This window comes from Panthera leo, chromosome B1, assembly GCF_018350215.1.
Source record: "Panthera leo isolate Ple1 chromosome B1, P.leo_Ple1_pat1.1, whole genome shotgun sequence".
In the NCBI taxonomy this organism is placed as follows: domain Eukaryota; kingdom Metazoa; phylum Chordata; class Mammalia; order Carnivora; family Felidae; genus Panthera; species Panthera leo.
The window spans coordinates 16,053,986-16,070,787 of NC_056682.1; the positions used below are offsets into that span (position 1 = coordinate 16,053,986).

Consider the following 16,802-nt stretch of genomic DNA (forward strand, 5'->3'; position numbering starts at 1 on the left):
ACAAAACAACAATCAAAAAATCATAATGACTTGGAAGGTAGCTGATTCTATTTCTGGAGGTAAAGAAAAACAAGGCCCTAGAATATCTTACTGTTACCAGAAGGCACAATATTCAAATATGCCTGATACAATGGTAATACAAGAAAGGCTCCAGTTTAAAGGGGCCTCCTCTGTTCAGGTTGGACAATTTAACACTGAAAAACAAAACACACAAAATACACTTAAAATTTTTCTTTAATGTTTATTTATTTTTGAGAGAGGGACAGAGCATGAGCAGGGGAGGCAGAGAGAGGGAGACACAGAACTTGAAGCAGGCTCCAGGCTCTGAGCTGTCAGCACAGAGCCCGACGTGGGGTTCAAACCCACAAACTCTGAGATCATGTCCTGAGCTGAAGTCAGACGCTTAACTGACTGAGCCACCCAGGTGCCCCCCAAAATACACATAAAAATGAAAAAGTCCTTCTGTGATAACTATTAGTCCATAATGACATTCAAAAGAGCAAATAATATGAGCTGCATTAAAGGAAAGGCATATATAAACTAATAACATATAGCCAACAATCCAATTTTGTGCTCAGTATATTCAAATTATGATTAATTCTATTATGTAAAATCAAACAATAAAAGATTATATAATCTATATTCTAAAGCAATCATGATTCTCTGGAGCCTTTAATTGTTGAAGTGATACTGCAACCTATAAAATCAAGTACAAATATGATTTAAAAATCAACCAAACTTACATTAATACTAATGCAATAGGTTAATATGATAGATTAGAGGTATATATGGTAGTACATTTTATCATTGGGTAAATTTTTTTGCCTTTAAGGTTTTGAAGAATATAAGGCATATTAAAAAATTTAACTATTCACAACTTTTAAACACTTAGGGAATCTGATTAAATTAGTAAGGTTAGACTTATAATTAGGTTAATAAAAATGTCTAAGTGCTGGGGTGCCTGAGTGGCTCAGTTGGTTAAGCGTCCAACTGCAGCTCAGGTCATGATCTCATGGTTCGTGGGTTTGAGCCCCCCATTGGGCTCTGTGCTAATGGCTGGGAGCCTGGAGCCTGCTTTGTATTCTGTGTCTCCCTCTCCCCCACCCACACACTGTCTGTCTCTCTCGCTCTCAAAATAAAATAAAAACATTAAAAAAAAAAAAAAGTCTAAGTGCTTACTAGGACTTCCTCTATTAGATATGTCAGTATCCCTGGTCAGGTGTTCAAGGTACATAAGAAAATTAAATATACTAAAATTGAATTGTGCTGCAAGCTTGCAAATGGCATACAATGTTCAGGGAAATTTAAGCTAAGTCAGATTAATCAAAGTACAAATAAGTTTTAAAATTCTAACATATTATTAGAATTAAATTGATTTAAATTGAGATGTGTAAGTAGATCTTAAAAATTTAAGAAAAATTAGGTAACTTATACCTAAATATTAAATATAAGAAATATTATTTACTAAAAAAAGAAAAAATATTATTTCTCATAGCACAGATCAATGCCCTCTTAAGTTTTAAAACTCAAATCAGCAGAAGGAAGCCTCCTCCACAAGTCCTCAAAAGATATTTAATAAGATTTTAGATGTCATATTTATCCATTATGGAATTAAAGTCTACTCTTTTTTTACTCTCTTAATTTATAAAAATCGAAACATCTCTTTTAAAGGATTTTGGCAATTAATTTTCAGAGCTGTAAGAAAGCCATAAGCCTTCTGAATCAGTACTTGCATTTCAGAAATTTATCCTAAGAATATAATACTAAAAAGAAGGAATGGAATTCTCATATTATTTCAGTAATACTGAAAAGACTTGAATAGAGGAGTATTATGATTCCATCAAAATTATTATTATATCAGGAGTCAGCCAGCTACTGTGCATGAGCCAAATCTGGCCTGCCATTTGTTTTTGTAAATAAAGTTTTTACACACTACAGCTGCAGAGCTGAGTAGCTGTGACAGCGACCATATAGTCCACAAAGCCTAAAATATTTACCAAATGACTGTGGATTATGGAGGTTGTGGATCTCTGCTTATATTATATCAGAGATATATGATATTATTATATCAGCATGAAAAATGAACACTACAAAACTGTTAGCCATACTGGGTTAATAATATAATTTACACACTTAAATAAAAACCAGGGGGAAAAAGGGCAAAATTAAGTCGACCTGTTAGAAGAAAAACCAACAATCCCACTGCATTTTTTATATTTCCATTACTGTTATTATAATAGTGTCCTTGCAATAAATTAAGCAAATAAGTGATGACTGCGAGTCTGCACAACGAAAAAGAAGGAACTGAGTCAGACACACTCAGGCTCAAACTTGGTTCTACCACTTTCCAATTGTGTTTCTGGGTCCATGTACAAACAAGGATGTTCACCACAGCCCTACTGTTTGTAACAGAAATGAGTTAGGGAAAAACTCAATGTCTAATAAGAGGAAAATGGATAAACGAAATGTTGTACGTGATATACTATACGTCAGTCAAAAAGGGTGAGCTGAGATCTATAAAAATAAAGTTTACTAAAAGAGCAAAATTAAATGAACAACAATACAATTATGTAAAACTTGAAACTAAATTCCTCACAGGCACAAAGTTACATAGCACGGACTGGAAGGACATACGTTAAACAACTGTAAGCCGTGAAGGGACGCAGACGGTTGGGGGGGTGGGGTGAGGATAAAGAACCTGGCAGAGGCTGGTGATCGTGGGTCATCACATACCTAAGGAGTATGACTGGGGGCACCTGGCTTGGCTCAGTTGGCAGAACATGTGACTCTCGATTTCAGGGTTGTGAGTATGAGCCCCTCAATTGGGCCTAGGGCCTACTTTTTTTTTTATGTTTATTTATTTATATTTGAGAGAGAGTGCAAGCAAGGAAGGGGCAGAGGAAGAGGGAGACAGAATCTGAAGCAGGCTCTGCACTGTCAACACAGAACCTGACGCGGGCCTCAAACTCAAGAACCATGAGATCATGACCTGAGCAGAAATCAAGAGTCAGACACTTAAAGGAGCCACCCAGGCACCCCAGAGCCTACTTAACTAAGAAAAACTTAAAGGAAAAAATAGTATGATTGATCATTGTCAATCCAATTCTGCCCACCTGAGTTCAGAAAGAAAAACGACCAATTAAAATAGTCACTGAATGGTGAGTAAGTAGCTCTTATAAACATTGTCACTAAATTTCCAAAAAACATTACCCTCTTTTGTAAGGTAATCAACTCTTTCATCCAAAATGTCAAGGGATGGAATAAAAAGGGGTTATTATTGTTTTTTTTTTCTTTCGCACTTTGTCACATGGGTACAAATACCTTTGTGATTAAAACAACAACAAAAAAAATTTTTGTAGGTTTCTTCAAATTTTCAAAACAAATGGTTTCATGGAATAGCCCAGAGCATAAATTTTCCTAGTCAGTTTAAAAAACAAATCTTTCAGGGGCATCCGACTCTTGATTTCGGCTCAGGTCATCATTTCCCAGTTCTCGAGTATGAGCCAGGCATGGGGCTCCACGCTGACAGTGCAGAGCCTGCTTGGGATTCTCTCTCTCTCTCCCTCTCCTCCCATCCCCCTGCCCTCCCTTCCTCTCTCTCTCTCTTTCAAAATAAATAAACATTAAAAAAAAATCTTTCAGATGCGCCTGGGTGGCTCGGTCGGTTGAGCGTCCGACTTCGGCTCAGGTCATCATCTCGCGGTCCGTGAGTTCGGGCCCCGCGTCGGGCTCTGTGCTGACGGCTGAGAGCCTGGAGCCTGTTTCAGATTCTGTGTCTCCCTCTCTCTCTGCCCCTCCCCTGTTCATGCTCTGTCTCTCTCTGTCTCAAAAATAAATAAACGTTAAAAAAAAAAATTAAAAAAAAAATCTTTCAAAAACAAATCATCCAAATCATTTCACCTTCCATCCTCAGAAAAATTTGTTTACATTTTTCAGGAAACACACAAAATTAACATAACTAAGTCCCATTTGTATTAGTGCTATTATTCTAGTACAACTAACAGCTAAAATGTATCTAAGCTTAAGAAGTTTTATTACTTCTATTTACCAATGAGAAAAATGAAGCAGAGCAAGAACTTGCCCGGAGTCACACAACTAGTGAGCGGCACAGCCAGGATTCCAAAGCAGGCATAGTTTAAGGATCCTGTTATTAACCACTGTTCTATTCTGCTTCCAAGTATGGTCCTTCCAAAGGAACTAAGATCTGTTTTTGTTTTTTAACCTTTAAGATACATGGCTGTGATATCTGATTTACATGATGGTAAACTGGGTAAGGTAACAAGATTTTCTTCTCATCATTGGGATTTTGAAAGGAAAATGGAACCTGTTTAGCAATGGTTTAGGAGCTCTCTGTAGGAGAGGATGGTCTGTACAGTTAAAATAAGATACACAGGGGCGCCTGGGTGGCTCAGTCGGTTGAGCGTCCGACTTCGGCTCAGGTCATGATCTCACAGTCTGTGGGTTCGAGCCCCGCGTCGGGCTCTGTGCTGACCGCTCAGAGCCTGGAGCCTGTTTCAGATTCTGTGTCTCCCTCTCTCTCTGCCCCTCACCCACTTGCACTCTGTCTCTCTCTGTCTCGAAAATAAATAAACATTAAAAAAAAAAAAAAAAAGATACACATGCCAGTGACTGCCATGCATTTTGCTGATCTGCCATGTAGCAGTTTTCCTCTAACAAAGTAAATTGGAACAAATCTCACTGGCACCACAAATGAAATAAACTAGTAGCCTTAGGTAAATTAAAAGTGTTAACCTAGGTAACAAGAATTCAGAACTTTGAATTAACTTGTGACTCCTTAGAATCCAATATGAGCTTGTGACCAAACCCCCTTTCCAAATACAGTAGTGAATTCCAAAGTTATTTCTGGCAAGGAGAGTGACAATTCTGGAAGACACTAAACTTGAAATGTTTCCAGCAAGCCTCCTCTTTGTGTATTTGGCATTTCAAGTTAAATCTTGTGATTCCTGATAACCTTGAGTGAGACCTACGTGAAGTTCCTCAAGATGGTACATGGCAAAATAATGCAAGTTAGAACTAATACCCTTCCTGTATCCTCAGAGATCCCCAACAGTCCTGAAAGGAAAAGACTGTACCCCCTTACGCTAGAACTAAGGCCTAGCAAATTTAAACGGCCTGACCAATTTCAAGTTATTAGTTTGTTTCTGTATGCTTCTTGTGATGTCAAGCTTTATCAAATTTGTGAATTAAAAAAAAAAAAACTGAGATGGACGGTTGAAAATAAAGATTCAGAAGGTTCTGGATAAATGGAAAAGAAGCTAACATTCATATAGGTTATATACTAAGCACTTTCTAAGCACTTTTTCACTGATCAACCATTTAATACTGGTAACAACTTTGAGGTTCGAGATGAAGAAACTGCAGCTCAGACAGGTTAACTGACATATTCAAGACCACGTGGCCAGAAAGCAGTAGAGTCAGGATTTGGATCCAGGCAGCCTGGCCAGACAGTCAGCCGTCTTACTGATTATGCTATACTCAAATAAGCAGAGGAATATTAATAAGCTAAAAACCCCAATGGGGAGGAATACTCTGAAACAGCCAAATAATAACACAATTAATAGCACAGGCACAGAATGAGGGAAGGTAAGGAGGGAAGGTGCACGGAGGACCCCAGCTTAAAAGAAGGTTCTTTGAAAAAAGACGCGGAGCTTACCAAGCGGCAAAAGCATGACTTAGGAACCAAAAGACCAAAATACTCTTAAATCATATCGGGATAGTCATATACAGTCTAAGACAACTTGAATTATATTCTGCTTGTCAAAGTACTTCTTGAATGAAGCACTTAGTTCTGGGTGCTACGGGGAAGAGTCTAGAATTTAAGTCATGATCAGTGCTTTACAGAACAAGGCATTCATAGGCTAGTAAAAGAAATGGCTAAGAGAAAGCAGGTATTCAGATACTCAAAAAACTGTGATATGAAAAAAGATTTTACAACTGTTATTGGTAGTTCCAGAGGTAGAACTTGCATCAACAGATGTATAATGTATAAGGAAGCTGTTCTGAAATTAACATAAGAACTGCTCAAATGGAATGGGCTACTTTCTAAGATTATGAGCCGGAAGTCACTAGACAATGTTGGAGTAAAAACTACATGTCCACTTGCTGGGCTGCTACAAAAGGAATTCATGCATTAGATAGGATTTTCCCAACTTTAACATTTTATGAACTAGGTCTAAATCCCAACATCAATCTGTAAGCCAAATGATTAGGAACTTCTTTGAAATCCCTATTTTTCATAGCTAAGTTTCCCGCCTTATCTCCTTACCAAACTGGGAATTCCTGGCATCTTGCTCATCTTTATATCCCCAGTGCCTAAAGTGGGATCTGACAAATATTAGACATTCAAAGAATGTTTACCCGATGAGGGAGTCTGGAGTCAGGAGCCTGAAGACCCAACCCTAGTCTCTTTGCTAGCTATGTAAGCAGAAAAATCAATGCTTCTCCCTGAGCTAGTTTCCTTGATAGTTTCCCCCAATCGTCCCCCACCAATCCCCACCGCACCCCCCACACCAGAATTAACTATCCCCTTATTTGTATTTACATGGTTCATGTCGTCCTCAACAGTTGTAAGGACCCAACTTCCTAAGTGGTCACAGTTCGTGGGAGGTGGCGCATAAACCCTGGGAGACTTTTCAGGCATAACATCCAACAGACAAGGTTATCGTTAGGATTTAACACTCCAGGGGTTTAAACGTAATTTAGAGAAAAACTATCCAGGATCCCATCCACCAAGTAATCCTTCTGATAACATTTATTTCCAAGTTAATGAGATTCCATTTACATAAAAATATGCATTTAATGACACTGTAAAGATTCTCTTCACCACATACTGGGAAAGGGTAAAAATTAAATGACAGATCATTTAGTAACTCTTCTGGGGCTCAACGAAAACCGGCATGTGTCAAAGCTGACTGGGCGTCCCTTGGACACTCACCATTTGTCTAGCTCTTACAGAACCAGAAATACTAACGCTCAAGATACATCAGAAAAACACACAAATAATCTGGCATTTTTTAAACTGTCATTTTGTTACTGTGACATTACACTGTTTCTATAATTATGTATATAATACGGTCCAAAGAAGGTAACCCGTGGGGTACACGAAAATCTCGGCCCGAAATAAACATCCCTTTTCCAAGAACTCGAGAGGGTCAGTTTACCACCTCCTCCGGACCACCCCCTTCCCCCACCCCCACGGCCCCAGGCAGCAGCAGAAAACTGACACCCCGTCAGGCGCCAGGGTTCAGAGTCAAGGCCGCGGAGGTGGGCGGCGGTGGCCTGAACCCAGCTCCTGGTTACAACCACTTCTTAACTCCGGCCGACCCCGGTCCCCACTCCATCCGCGAAAGCGTCCCGAGGGCAGGCCCGGCGGCTCCCAGGGGCCGACTGGGGCTGCGAGCGGCCCCACGGACCCGCGGACCGCAGGCTCGGACGTCTTTGTTGTGGTTACACCCGCCACCCGAGAGGCCGGCCGGGCCGTAGGGCTGGCGGAGCCAAGGGCTGGGGGGGGTCCCGGCCGGCCGGCCTTCCTAACTTCCCACGCTGGCTTCCTCATACCGACTCTGAGTGCTCGCCGCAGCCTGGGCTCCGTAGAGGGGAAACGGATCCCGGAGGGGAAGGGTGGCGGGCGCGTCGCGGGCGGGGCGGCGGGGCGGCGGGGCAGGAAGGGTTGCTCGCGCGCCGCTTACCTGGGTGTCGGGGCCGCTGCGGCCGCCTGGCGCGCCGCCCGAGGCGTTGCAGGCTCGCGCGCACACGCTAGCGCGCGCACGCAATCTCCGCTCGCGGCTCCCAGCAGCCAGGCTCGAGCTTCCGGAAGCGGAGACAGCGGAAAGGGAAAGGAGGGCGCCGAGGGAGCGCTGCGAGCCACGCGGGAACTGGGCGGGGGCCCGGCGAGCGGCGCGGCTTCTGGTGGTTCCTCTCCGCTCCTCGCGGCGGGCGTCATAGAGCGCGGGGGGTTCGCCGGCGGCCTAGAGAGGCTCGACGCGCCGTGCGGTGGGTGGCCGGGACTGGGAGGCAGGGCCCGCGACTCTCGGGTGGGAAGGGACACGGGAAGAAGCTTACCTTTTAGGCCCTTAGTTGCCCGGTGCACCGGGCAAGGTGCTAACTGCTGTTGCCCCCGCTGTTAACAGCAATGCGGGTGGACCTAGTTGTTAGGGTGGCCAATTTAATTGGGAAAGTGGCTTTAATGATCTTGTACCTCCTCCCCGAAACAACAGTAGTGAAAATGAGGGCGGCTGTGGCTTTACGATTATTTAGATCAGTAAAGTTCAGATCAGAGAACTAGTTGTGTGATTCAAGAGCTGGTGACACATTATAAAGTCTTCTGACTATTGGTAAATGAGGTGGGTAGTTAAATTAAGAGAAAAATGTGGAATATGTTGAATGCCATAATTTTTCGATTTTGAACTCACAGTTGTGTATTAGGTGTGGTAGAATAATGGTGCTCCAAATATGTCCACCTCCTAATCCCCAGAACCTGTGAATATGCTGTTTAACGTGGGAAAAGGGACTTGGGCTATGTGACTAAGGATCTTGAGATGGGAAAATTAACTTCGATTATCTAGGAGGGTTCAGTGCAATCAGATGTTTTTTGTTTTTTGGTTTTTTTTTTTTACACTTAATTATTTTTGAGAGACAGAGAGAGACAGAGCCTGAGCAGGGGAGGGGCAGAGAGAGAGGAAGACACAGAATCAGAAACAGGCTCCAGGTTCTGAGCTGTCAGCACAGAGCCCGATGTGGGGCTCGAACCCACAGACCGTGAGATCATGACCTGAGCTGGAGTAGGTCCCTTAACCGACTGAGCCACCCAGGCGCTCCAAGTGTAATCATGGATTCTTAAAAATGAGAGTCAAGAAGATTCCAAGTCATTAATAGGAGGGGTGGCCATAGAAGCAAGATTGTAATGTATAGTACTGTGACTATAGTTAACAATACTGTGTTGTATATTTGAAAGTTAAGACAGCAGATCTTAAAACTTACCACAAGAGAAAAAAACTGTGAAGTGATTGTTGTTAACTGGACTTACCGTGGTATTCATTTCATAACATATATATCATGTTGTCACCCTAAATTTACATGCTGTTATATGTCAGTTTTATCTCAGTAAAACTGTCAATTTAGGGGATCCTGGGTGGCTCAGTTAGTTAAGCATCCGACTTCAGCTCAGGTCATGATCTTACGGTTCTTGGGTTCAAGCTCTGTGTCAGGCTCTGGGTTGACAGCTCAGAGCCTGGAGCCTGCTTCAGATTATGTGCCTCCCTCTCTTTCTGCCCCTCCCCCACTCCCACGCGCTATCTCTTTCTCTCAAAAAATAAACATTAAAAACATTTTTTTTAACTATCACTTAAAAAATGTTTTTAATTAAAGAAAGCAGCAGGAGATCAGAGTGATGTAAGCGGCCTTGAGCCAAGGAAAGCAGGCACCTCTGGAAGCTGATAAAGGGAAGAAAAGGTATTCTCCCCTGAAGCCTCCAGAAGGAATGCAGCCCTGTTAATACCTTGATTTTAGACTTCTGACCTCCAGAACAGAAAAAGAATACATTTGTGTTGTTTTAAAGCACTGGGTGTAGTAATTTATTATAGCAGCACTTAAAAACCTAATTCAATGGGTATTTGATAATGTATTTTTTTTTTTACAAGGAAGTGCAAAGAAAGCTGGGAACTAAGGGTTATGCATAGCCTAGGGAGCATCACTAAGGAATTGGCTCTGTTTTTGTTCTTCACAATGCATTTTGTACTTTTCGGTTGTAACTACCAACAAATACACAGAATCATTTTGTTCTTTTTGTAGACTAACCACCAGGATTTCACTTAATTCTGCTTGGTAAAACTATGCTGGCACCATTTGCCAGGGATGATTGTCTGTCTAACTCTGTGGTCAAAGTTTGCTATCCAAAGGGTTTGAATAGACATTTCTTCCAAGAATATATACAAATGGCCAATGAGCACAGGAAAAGATGCTCAACATCACTGATCATTAGGGAAATGCAAATAAATCATGAGATATCACTTCACACATATTAGGATTGCTGTTATAAAAGTAAGACAGGAAATAACAAGGATGGGCAAAGGTGTGGAGAGATTAGAACCCTTGTGTTTGGCTCCTGGGAATATGAAATGGTACAACTGCTATGGAAAACTATGGCAGTTCCTCAGTAAACTGAACACAGGTACTATGTGAGCCAGCAGTTTCACTTCTGGGAATGTACCCTAAAGAATTGAAAGCAGAGTCTCAAATGGATGTTTGTATACCCATGTTCATAGCAGCATAATTCACCAAAGCCAAAAGACAAACAACCCAAATGTGCACCAAAGATAGATAAACAAACCTCAGGTGGCTCAGTCCATTAAGGCTCTGACTTCAGCTCAGGTCATGATGTCATAGCTCGTGAGTTCAAACCTCGCTTCGGGCTCTGTGCTGACAGCTCAGAGCCTGAAGCCCGCTTCGCATTCTGTGTCTCCCTCTCTCTCTGCCCCTCTCCCCGCTCAGGCTCTGTCTCTCTCTCTCTCTCTCTCCCTCTCTCTCTCAAAAATAAACATTAAAAAATTTTTTTTAAATGCTGTAAATCCATACAAGAATATTATTCAGCCACAAAAAAGAATGAAGTTATGATATGTGCTATAATGATGGGTGAATCTTGAAAACATTTATGTTAAGTGAAATAAGCCAGACACAAAAGGACAAATATATGAATCCACTCACACGAATGAGGTACCTAAAATAGGCAAGTCACAGTAACAGATTAGAATAGAATTGGGGCACCTGGCTGACTCAGTCAGTGGCATGTGCAACACTTGATCTCAAAGTTGTGGGTTTGAGTTCCGTGATGGGTGTGGAGATTGCTTAAAAATAAAATCTTCAGGGGCGCCTGGGTGGCGCAGTCGGTTAAGCGTCCGACTTCAGCCAGGTCACGATATCGCGGTCCGTGAGTTCGAGCCCCGCGTCAGGCTCTGGGCTGATGGCTCGGAGCCTGGAGCCTGTTTCCGATTCTGTGTCTCCCTCTCTCTCTGCCCCTCCCCCGTTCATGCTCTGTCTCTCTCTGTCCCAAAAATAAATAAAAAATGTTGAAAAAAAAATTTAAAAAAAAAATAAATAAAAAAAATAAAATCTTCAAAAAAAGAAAAAGGAAGAGAGATTACCAGGGGCTGGGGATGGATGCCGGTGATGGTTGTACAACAATGTGAATGTACCTAATGCCACTGAGTTGTACACTTAAAAATGGTCAAAATATTAAATTTTGTGTATGTCTTACGAAAAATAAAAAAATCTTATATCTTAAACTTTAATTTCGGCTCTTTTTCTGGGCTATTTGTAAACTTTTGCCTTTTCCCTGGTTTTCTTTTCCTGGAAAGAGCACATCCTCAGTAGTCTGTACTGAATGAATGAATCAACGAATGCATGAAGTCGATTGTAAACAAACTTCTTCAGGCCAGAGATTTTGCTCTGTGCCTCTTCATACTTCTGGTCACAGAGGGTCATCAACTCAGAGGTGTAAAAAAGCTCTTCCCCAAATTCATTGAATCTGAACTCTTTCATCGGAAAAGATGTAAATACTATCCCTTGGCCCCTTAAAAAACATTTTTTTTTTTCACTTATTGTATACCTCTTGAAGCAGAATATGGGCTTGACTATTTCTGTAGAGAGCTATTAAAAGATCTTGGGGGGCGCCTGGGTGGCTCAGTCGGTTGAGCGTCCGACTTCGGCTCAGGTCACGATCTCACGGTCCGTGAGTTCGAGCCCCGAGTCGGGCTCTGGGCTGATGGCTCAGAGCCTGGAGCCTGCTTCCGATTCTGTGTCTCCCTCTCTCTCTGACCCTCCCCCGTTCATGCTCTGTCTCTGTCTCAAAAATAAATAAACGTTAAAAAAAAAAATTAAAAAAAAAAAAAGATCTTGGGATAATAGCTGGTGGTTTTTTCATCTATGCTAAACTTATAAGCATATGGAAAACTTTTAATTTATGAATTAAGTTTTGAAGGATGAAATCTTTACTGGGTTGAAGTTTATAAACCAAATTGAAATTAAATGTAGTTAGGTTTCATATTTTTTAAGTATCTAAAAGGGGGTAGTTCAACACATTTAAATGCTGGAATAGAGGAAATTGAGGAAGCAAAATGACTTAGGTTCACATATGAATTTCCTGAACTCCCACAAAGCAGGATTAGTAGCTCTCTTCTTGCCATCATAGAACTTTGTAATACCTTAGTAATATACGTTACATTGCTTAATGCTTCCTCCTCCCTACCCCAATCAGAATGTGAGCTCTTCAAGGACAAAGACCGTATTTTATATTTTTAAATTTATTTTTATTTTTTTAAGTTTATTTATTTATTTTGAGAGAGAGCATGAGCTTAAGCTGGGAAGGGGCAGAGAGAGGGAGAGAGAATCCCAAGTAGGCTTGGTGTTGTCGGCACGGAGCCCAATGTGGAGCTGGAACCCACGAACCATGAGATCATGACCTTAGCCAAAATCCAGGGTCAGACTAACCAACTGAGCCGCCCAGGTGCCCCTATACTGTTTTTTAACAAAGCACCTTCCTAATATTTTTGGACTGAATGAAAGAATGAATAGAAGTCACATACTACCTCACAGAAATTTACAGCCTATTTAAAAGCCAGATGAGTGCTATTCTTATTGCATTGGTTTGGTAAGGACATTATTTGTATACTTTAGAAGCAATTTGGTCCTTTGACATTACTTTTAACTACTGTATTTGAAAGATAGCATAATGGAGCACAATCCTATAATTTAGGTCCACCACCTACTAGCTGTGATTTTGAGCAGCTCATTTAACTTCTCTGAGCCTCAGTTTCTTCCTCTGGAAAATGGGATCATGCTTACCATATCACCTTTACAGAGTTATAGTGGGGGACATATGTTTCAAAAGGATTTCCGAAAGTTGAAGCTTCCATTAAAATATGAGATTATTTTATTACTTTTTTTGGTCTACTCAATTATCCTAGATATATTATCATGGAAGAATATCAGATTTATTCATTCAAAAGTATTTATTAGGGGCCTGCTATGTGCAACCCCTGTTCAGGACTCATTAAAACTCTAATACTAATTTTGGGGACACCTGAGTGGCTCAGTGGGTTGAACATCTGGCTCTTGATTTCAGCTCAGGTCATAATCTCATGGTGGTGAGATTGAGCCCCATGTCAGACTCAGTGCTGACAGTGCAGATTCTCTCTTTCCCCCCTCTGTCTGCCTCTCCCCCATGCTCTCTCTCTCTCAAAATAAATAAACATTTAAAAAAACCTCTAATACTAATTTTTATTTTCCATAATTATGTTCTCTTTCTTAGAGCAAATAAATGACAAATGAGAGACACTGGCTTCTTTTTGGTATACAAACTTTATAAAATATTAAATACATAGGGGCGCCTGGGTGGCTCAGTCGGCTAAGCATCCGACTTCGGCTCAGGTCATGATCTCACAGTTTGTGGGCTTGAGCCCCGGGTTGGGCTCTGTGCTGACAGCTCAGAGCCTGGATCCTGCTTTGGATTCTGTGTCTCCCTCTCTCTCTGCCCCTCCCCTGCTTGTGCTCTGTCTCTCTCTGTCTCTCAAAAATAAATAAATGTAAACAAATTTTTTTTAAATATTAAATACATAGTGTTAATCTGAAAATATTCAAAATTCTTTCCTAATTTATGCAAGTACATTTAATCAATATCGTGCCCTGCCTATTTTATATTTTACTCTGCTCATACTTCATGAAACAGCATATAGATGAGTTCGAAAAGCATTTTTGACCCACATGCATTTTGGAGAAATTAGATAATAAGCCAACACAATTTACATTCTTTCTTTATAATCTGCTGCCCAATAATACTGGCTATTAAAATCTAAGTGAGTGCGGGGCACCTGGGTGGCTCAGTTGGTTAAGTGTCCAGCTTCGGCTCAGGTCATGATCTCACGGTTCGTAGGTTGGAGCCCTGCGTTGGCCTCTGTGCTGACAGCTCGGAGCCTGGAGCCTGTTTCAGATTCTGCATCTCCCTCTCTCTCTGCCCCTCCCCTGGTTGCACTCTGTCTCTTTCTCTCTGAAAAATAAATAAACGTTAAAAAAAAAGCTAAGCGAGTGCAGTTTTTTTTTTGCTTTATGTTTCATAACTTGAAAATATTAGAGTAAAATAAAGGTAAATGATAAAGCTCTATTGCCAAACTCTTTACTGGCAAACATAATTAAATACTGTCTCCCTTGTCCCTATCCTTACTTAGGTCCTTTTCTTTATCTTATAGATAAATGGAATTAGATTATGAAGAACTATTAATTCCAGGGAAAAGAAATGTGAACTTTAACATATTTGCAGTGATAAGTCATTGGATACCACTGATTTGGGTGAGCAGCCAGATTATCCATGAGAAACTGATTAGTGTATTCTGTCGAGCAAACTGAGGTAGGTTGTTAAAGTAATACAACCAACGAATTATAGCTCTCTATATTTAAGTCCATGTGTAGACCACTCCCTGTTTAATTACTGGTTGGGCCATATGTTTGCTTTGGCCAATGGGACATTAGCAAATGTAATGCAAGCAAAAGCTTAAAAAGAATTTGCACAGGGCATCCCTGAAACTGTCATGTGAAGAAGGGCAAGCTGACCTTTGGAGGATAAGTACACAGGAAGCAGAGACGAGCCATCTCAACAGACTCCATAGACCAAATAGCCCAGCCTGTGCACCAGGAGACCATAGTTTCATTAGTTACCCGAGGCAAGAGCAGAATTGCCTAATGACCCCAGCCCAAATTGCTGACCCACAAAATCATAAGCAAATAAAGTGGTTATTTGGTGGTAGTTCGTTATGTGACAATAGATGATCGACACACCATATTTCCAGTATGTCTTCTTGATAATAACCTTTGGAATACTTTGTTTTAAAAGAATAAACAACTAACTGGAATTTAAATAAAAACTTGAAACAACAAATAAATTGGTAGATATAAAAGTCAATTGCACAGCTCATTGTATGTAAATTATTCTTCATAAAACAATACTTACAATAAAAGAAAATTAGAAAATAGTAAAAACACAAAGAATATCCACCAAATATCTTACTTCATATGAATGTTTTTTTCTTTGTTGAAATAATGACAGATGATTCCTTATTGAAAAACAGTATAGTCAGAGGAATTTGAAAATATTATTTTAATGCTTATTTTTCTTTATGAATTTTTTTTTCATGTTTCTATTATTATTGAAGGAGAGAGACAGAGCATGAGCTGGGGAGGAGCAGAGAGACAGGGAGACGTAGAATTTGAAGCAAGCTCCAGGCTCTAAGCTGTCAGCCCAGAGCCAGATGCGGGGCTCGATCTCATGAACTGTGAGATCATGACCTGAGCCAAAGTCGGATGCCTAACCGACTGAGCCACCCAGTGGCATTGGGTGCTTATTTTTCTTAACTATGCTTATTTTTCTTATTTTTCTTAACTATGCTTATTTTTCTTAACTTTGCTCCCTGGGAAGCAGGATATAAATCATTTTATTGGAAAACAATAGTGCTGTTAAACTGTTGACATTCTTCGGGACTCCTACTTGAAGAGAGTTTTGAGACTTTGCTTTTGTTGCCCGTGTCCTTTCTCACTGCCTCTCTCAGTCTGTTTACCTCTCCTTCCCTTTCTTCTATTCCGGATTTGCCCTATCACCCATCCTTTTAAATCATTAATCTCTTTAGAATTCCTTCGTTTCCTTTCCAATTCTTTTTAACTATTAAAGATACAGCTGCTGCTTTCTTGGTCCTAGTAGTAATTTACTAGCATTTATCTAGCATTACCAACATTTTTTTCAGTAAACATTATCTGTATATTACCGACGGGACCATGATAGGAGAATAGGAAAATACGTTCTCTAAAAACGATTTGGACCGCTTTCACTTGCGTGGGTAATAACATTTGTACTGAATCTCTGGTAACAAAAATATAGGGGCTTGGAGCCAAAGTGATTATGGCAGCTGTGTACACTCCCTGGCACTAGGCCCACTTCTCTGGGCCTTTCCATAACTAGCAGCTGCAGGCTTCATTCCGCTTCCACATTCGTCGATCCCTTCCCTGAGGCGGCTGGGCGGGGAAAGGAAGGTCGTTGAGGGAACCTGTGTCAAAAGTGAGGCTTAGGAATGGCTTGCCCCCCGAATCTAAACAGCAGGTGAAAATAAGGCAGACATTTGGGGGGCCCTAAGCAGGCGAGGAGGTTACTTGTCAGTGAAGAGCCCAGAGCGAGGATTAAGGGATCACCTGAGCCGGAGAATTAATTACAAGCGCTTCTGACACCTGCGGCAAAATTTTCCATCCTCTGACGGTACCCTGGGGGGAGGGGAGGAGGAGGGCGGGGACCTAGCAGTTTTCCCAGCGATTGGCCGCGCCCCCTCCCCTGAGGGGCGGCGGCGCTCGGACCCCGCCCCCGCGCCGCGGGTGGGCGGCGGGGGCCGGGCGAGGCCGGGCACCTCCCACCTGTCACTCAGCGGGCCGCGGTCGCTCTCCGCCCCCCGCCTGACGAGCACCTCCCGGCCGCTCCCGCCCCCGCTCCGCCTCTGGCTTCGCCAGCTTAAGTCACAACGCGGTCCGGCTACCTGGGCGCGCCCGGCCGGACGGGCTGCGGGGCCGGCGCCGGGTGGCGGCGCTGAGGGGTCGCTGAGAGGAGCTCGGCGGCGTCAGTTGGAGCCGTTCCCTCGGTGGGCCGCCGGCGAGGGCATGAGCGCGGACTACCTGTGCCTCCGGAGCGGCGGCGGCGGCGGCGGCGGCGGCGGGAGCGGCGAGGGGAGGGGGCGCCGCGCAGAGGCCACCGTCCAGGG

At 42.2% G+C, this 16,802-nt stretch overlaps 1 protein-coding gene across 3 annotated transcripts in view; it reads right to left on the reverse strand.

Annotated features, from left to right (window-relative positions):
* CFAP97 (cilia and flagella associated protein 97) overlaps nt 1-7,895 on the reverse strand; it is a 39,995-nt gene extending 32,100 nt beyond the window's left edge. The window contains exon 1 of one of the 3 annotated variants that reach the window (XM_042934307.1): nt 7,710-7,895. The gene's annotated coding sequence lies outside the window, so the exon portion shown is untranslated. Of the gene's footprint in view, nt 1-7,578; nt 7,675-7,709 lie in introns of those variants that run through there. The other 2 variants (XM_042934305.1, XM_042934306.1) reach the window with 2 other exon arrangements.
* Between the last annotated feature and the right edge of the window lie 8,907 nt (nt 7,896-16,802).